Source organism: Chrysochloris asiatica, unplaced genomic scaffold, assembly GCF_000296735.1.
Source record: "Chrysochloris asiatica unplaced genomic scaffold, ChrAsi1.0 scaffold00001, whole genome shotgun sequence".
Lineage (NCBI taxonomy): Eukaryota > Metazoa > Chordata > Mammalia > Afrosoricida > Chrysochloridae > Chrysochloris > Chrysochloris asiatica.
The window spans coordinates 42712737-42718436 of record NW_006408519.1 but is presented as its reverse complement, the minus strand read 5'-3'; the positions used below and the strand labels follow the sequence as shown (position 1 = coordinate 42718436).

At 45.6% G+C, this 5700-nt stretch overlaps 1 pseudogene; it reads right to left on the bottom strand.

Annotated features, from left to right (window-relative positions):
- LOC102811789 overlaps positions 1 to 5476 on the bottom strand; it is a 24054-nt pseudogene extending 18578 nt beyond the window's left edge.
- Between the last annotated feature and the right edge of the window lie 224 nt (positions 5477 to 5700).

Genomic DNA, 5700 nt, shown 5'->3' with positions numbered 1-5700 from the left:
AGACAGGTGTCTCCTGGTTATAGACAGGCATCTCCTGATTACATACAGGTGTCTCCTGGTTACAGACAGGCATCTCCTGGTTATGGATAGGCATCTCCTAGTTTACAGACAGGTGTCTTCTGGTAATGGACAGGTGTTTCCTGGTTACAGACAGGCATCTCCTGGTTACAGACAGGCGTCTCCTGGTTACAGTTGTGACTGTGGGCAGGGCTTATTGTGCACTGACAGTTTTGCCTGTGTACAATGTGAGTGAAGCCAGGGTTGTCACATGACATCTCTCACCCTGCACCCAGATTTATGGCCACGGAATCCAGCCCCCTGATAGCACTCTGCCCTTGAACCTGCATGCATGGCTCTCATTATGGAGAATTGGAGCCATCTGCTCGCAACAGAAGGGAAAATTTAGCCAAGGGGAACTGTTAACTGCATCTGATCTCTCTTAGAGCCAATCTGCCCACTCTTGTGGGAGAACTTTGCAAGACCAGATTCACTGGCAAAACTGTTTCTCTCCAGGATGTGATTCTGGAGCATTCTCATCTGCCCTGGCACTGTAACAAGTGTGCAATCAGCACGTGCAATTTAGGAATGGCTCTTCAATTGGTGATGTGGCACTGTAGTATACACACGGGACTGCTAACAAAGTCAGCAGTTCAAATCCACCAGCCACTACCCAGAAACCCTCTACAGGGCTGCTATGAGTCGGAACAACAACCACCTCAGTTTCTACAAGGAACCCAGGTGGTGTAAAGGTTAAGTAGTAGCCTGGTAACCAAAAATCAGTGGTTCAAACCTACCAGTTACTCTGTGAAAAAAAGATGAGGCTGTCTCCTCCTGTTAATTCAGTTGCAGGATTTTTTTTTTTTATATGAGTTAACCCACTGCCATGGGGTAGGTTCTGACTCATAACCCTATGTAGAGATTCTGAGGCCATCGGATCAGGATTAGAAGGCCTTCTCTTTCTCCTGCAGAGTGGCTGGTGGATTCGAACTGTTGACCTTGTAGTTAGCAGTTCAACATGTAATCCAATGCACCATGAAGTCTCCTTTTTTGCTAGTGCAAAATTCAAAAGCTGTTGTGCAGAGCATCTTGAAAAATGAAGTTATTTTAATATAATTGTAGGAAGACAATGTATTCAAGTGTTGAAGAGCTATGCAGTTACATTATCTGGGCTCCAAGTCTGGTTTCGCCCATTATGAGGAATGATTTGGGGTAAGTCTCCATTTCTCCTCTAGTACCATTTGAATGGCAATGTTGTTATTGTTGCTCAGTGCAGTCAAATTGGTTCCAAATTAGCAACCTTGTATAGGGTTTCTGAGGAGCTGCTGGTGGATTTGAACTGCTGACCTTGTAGTTAGCTGTCCAGTGCTTAACCCACAGCACCATACCAGGACTCCATAAACTACCCTAGTGCCTGTCTACATATAACTTCAGTAAGCCGCTAGGTGGCTCAGATGATTTGACTTGAGGCCTAACTGAAAGGTGGTTCTAACCTATCCAGTTCCATGGAAGAAAGACTTGGTGTTCTGCTTTTGTAAAGTTTACAGAGAAAGAGAAGAAACCTATGGAACTTGGTTTCACTCTGTAGTCTAAGAGGTTGCTGGGAGTTGGGACTGACTCAGTGAGAGCAGGTTTATTTTTGTTTTCTAATGTTGCTAGGAGTGCGCTAGGTGAGGTAATGCTTACAAAGTCTGTAGCACATTGCCTGGCATGGCCGAAGCGCTCAACCCACAGTGGTTCTTATTATTACTGTTGCTGGTGGTTCTGCCCATCTTCGGGGGGGGGGGGGTATCATCACACTGCACTCAATGTTGTTGTTAAGTGTCATCGAGTCAGTTCCTACTCATAGTTTCCAAGGAGTGACTGATGGGTTTGAACCGCCAACCTGTGGTTAACAGTCCAGTGCTTTTCCTACGTCACTATACCAGAACCCCATGTCAAAAGTGTCCCTGGAGCTGTGTATGATGTTACTGGCTCCTGTGTATGATGTTACCTCCAAAAGCCAGCTCCCCTCTCTCCCCCAGGAATCCCTTATTGTCTTCACCTGCAGCTTCCTCCACCCCAGCCTTATCCAGTCTGGCCTGTCGTCCTGCTCTCTACTACCTATGCTGACCCTTCCAGGTCTACATCTCCACTGGCCATCTTAGGTCCTTTCTAGTGAGCTGGCACTACCATTGTTAGCCTGACCCATCCCATTGGATATTGTCACATAAGAACCCCAAAGTAGACAGTGGCTCATACACAACAGAAGAGTCTCTTTCTTGTCTGTGCAGAGGTCCAATGTGGACAGTATTGCTTACTGCTTGACTTTACTCCATGTGGTGACTCAGGGGCCAGGCTCAGCATCCACAGTCTGGGAGTGGACACACCAGATCTGCTCCTGTCTTCTGCTGAATTAGTCTCATGGCTTCATGTATACACAAGAGGGGCTGAGAAGTGAAATCCAGAATGAGCAGCAGCTTACAGGGACAAGCTTTCACCCTGGAATGGGTCGAACTGCCCATCTCTGTCCAGGACTAGGGGCCCGAGGTGCTCGTTTTCACAGTCTAGAGACCAGGCTGAGTGAGGTGGAGACCCTGTCAGAACGAGGACAAAGAGTACCTTGATCCCAACACAGCATACCCAGTCTGGAATGGTCTCATCTCTGGGTACAGGGAAACAGGGAAGTTATACCCTTTTGCTCATCTTGAAAAGAATCCTGGTGGTGGGTACGTTAAGTGTTGGGCTGCTAACTGCAAGGTTGACTGTTCAAATCCACGGGCCGCTACTGCTCCTGTGAAGATGGACAGTGTCAGAAACTCTATGGTGAAATTCCAGTGTGTCCGACAGGGTCACTGTGAGTTTGAATGGACTCATTGGGTTTGCGTTTGATTTGGGCTCATGTGGAGGGGAAGACTTTGGGTGCTGCTGAAAAGCACACACTCAAGTTGCTTCCCTTGATGTGTGTGTTCTCTTTGTCTTTGTGGCAGAGCATGGACACCTGCCTATCTTTCAGGCCTCTCTACGATCCAGCCCCAGACATTCTTCAAAGCTTTTCTCTCACCATGCCTCTTCCTTCACCGGAACCTGAACATCCTGCACATTCCTACGACTATACCGCCTGGGACTCCCCTTGAATTGCATCTTTCTCTCTTTCTCCTTCACCTGCTGAAATCCTGCTCACTCCTCATGCAGAATGCTACATTCTGATTAGAATAAATCACTACCCCTGTCTTCCTTGCTATCCACCGAGCATGCTGACTTGGCTGTGTCTAATGGGGCCAAGGCACTGCCTTATAGAAAATGCCATTGGATGTCTTCACACTCATCATCTGGTTCCTCTTGAGACTGATTGCATTGGCCATTGTGCAACCAGCACGTGGTTGGCTCATTGTTGGGATATGGACCAATCAGGTGTGATTGAATAGATGGGTGGCTTGCTCACAAGAGGACTGAATACAACTGTGGACAAATGGGCACACACTGGGTATGCTAGCTCAGCACTTTCCAAACTTCATTGTGCTTACCAGTCACCTGGGGATCTTGTCAAAATGCTGCAGACTCTGATTTATACAGTTCTGGGGTTGCTGTTGTTGTTGTTAGGTGTCATAGAGTTGGTTCTGACTCATGGTGAGTCAGAATGGAACGAAACACTGCCCAGTCCTGTACTATCCTCACCATTGTTGCTGCCATGCTGTCAATCCATCTTGTTGGTGGGGGTGGGTCTTCCTCTTTTTCGCTGACCCTCCACTTTGCCAAGTGTAATATCCATAAACCAGGAAGCAGTTGTTCGAACAGAACAAGGGAGCACTAAATGCTTTAAAATTAGTTAAGGTGTGCACCATGGTTGTATTCTTTTACCATACTTATTCATTATATATGCTGAGCACATAATCTGAGAAGCTGGATTATATGAAGTAAAATGTGGCATCCAGGTTAGAGGAAGGCTCATTAACAACCTGTGATACAGTCTTGCTTGCTGAAAGTGAAGAGGACTTCAAATACTTACTGATGAAGATCAAAGACCACAGGTTTAAGTATGGGTTGCATCTCAATGTAAAGAAAACAAAAATTCTCACCACTGGACTGATAAACAGGATTCATATGAATGGGGAAAAGATTGAAGTTGTCAAAGGCTTCATTTTGATTGGATCCACAACCAACACTCATGGAAGGAGCAGTCAATAAATTAAACAGTGCAAGTCTGCTGCACAAGACCTCTTTAAATTGTTCAAGAGCAAAGATGTCAGTTTGAGGACTAACGTGCCCCTGGAAGACCATACACGAATTGGTGCATTTGATTTATGGAGTTGGAGGAGAATATTAAAAGTATCATGGACTGTCTGTAGAACAAACCAATCTATACTAGAAGAAGTGCAGCCAGAATGCTCCTTGGAAGCCAGGATGGTCAGACTTTGTCTCTCTTATGTTGGATATGTTGTAAGGAGGAACAAGTCCTTGGAGAAGGATATTGTGTTTGGTAAAGTGGAGGATTGGAGAAAAAGAGGAAGACCCCCAATGAGATGGATTGGAACAGTGGCAGCACCAAAGGCTCACACGTAGCAGCGATTGTGAGGTTGGCGCAGGACCGGGCAGTGTTTTGTACTGTTGTGCATAGATTCACTATGAGTCAGTACCAACTTGATGGTGCCTACCAACAACAACATTATCCAAGTGGAATTCTGTGGTGGGACCTGAGATTCTGCATTTATATCAAGCGACCAGGTAATGTGGTAGCTGCTGATCTTCAGGGCACTCTGTGAGTAGCAGGGACCCTCTGTTTTGTGAGGAACTTGCTTCAAAGTCATTAAAAATTGTTCTTTGAATGTGGCCCACTTATTAAATTTCTTGGTGGTTTTTAATTCCAACTGCTTTTCCTAGTGACACAGGTAAACAGAATACAAGTGGTTGTCATCAAATTGATTCCGACTCCTGGAGCCCTAAAGAGCTACAGAGCAGAACTGCAATCCATAGGGTTTTTTTTGTTGTAATATTTGCAAAAGTAGTTTGACAGGCCTTTGTTTCACAGCATTCTGGGTGGGTTCCAACTACCAACTTTTAGGTTGGCAAACCTCTTGTGCCACTGAGGCCCCTAGAGGTATATTTAAAAAGAAGAAAATTCAAGCAATCTGTTTTTTGTTTGATTTTCCTTCTGCCAATCTCACAGAATAGACAAACAGTAACTACAATGGTTATAGTAATGGGTAAGATTGATTGATTATGCAAACGAGCCTAGGTCTGAAGAATGGGCGAAATTGATGGATTTTGAGGTTGGAACATTAGTTATATTATTTCCCACAATCCTCACAGAAACGTACATGGAAATCCTCTATTTTACACACATGGAAACTGAAGCTTGGCAAGCTGAGGGAAATAGACTTACCTGGGTCTGATTCCCATGAGTTGAGCTCTCACAGGGACACTCCCGTGCCTCGTCCATCCCATCTCGCTCCAGGTGTCTGGTTTGTTCCATTCCCCAGGAGCTTTCTCGAACACACATGCATACAAACACACTCATATGCTTGTTGTTGTTAGGTGCCGTTGAGTCAGTTCTAACAGTGACCTTAGAGCAACAGAATGGAACACTGCCGGGTCCTACGCCAGCCTCACAATCATTGCTACACTTGAGCCCATTGCTGCTGCCACTGTGTCATTCCATTTCATTGGGGGTCTCCCTTTTTTTCTCCAACCCTCCACTTTACCAAGCATGATGTCCTGGTCATT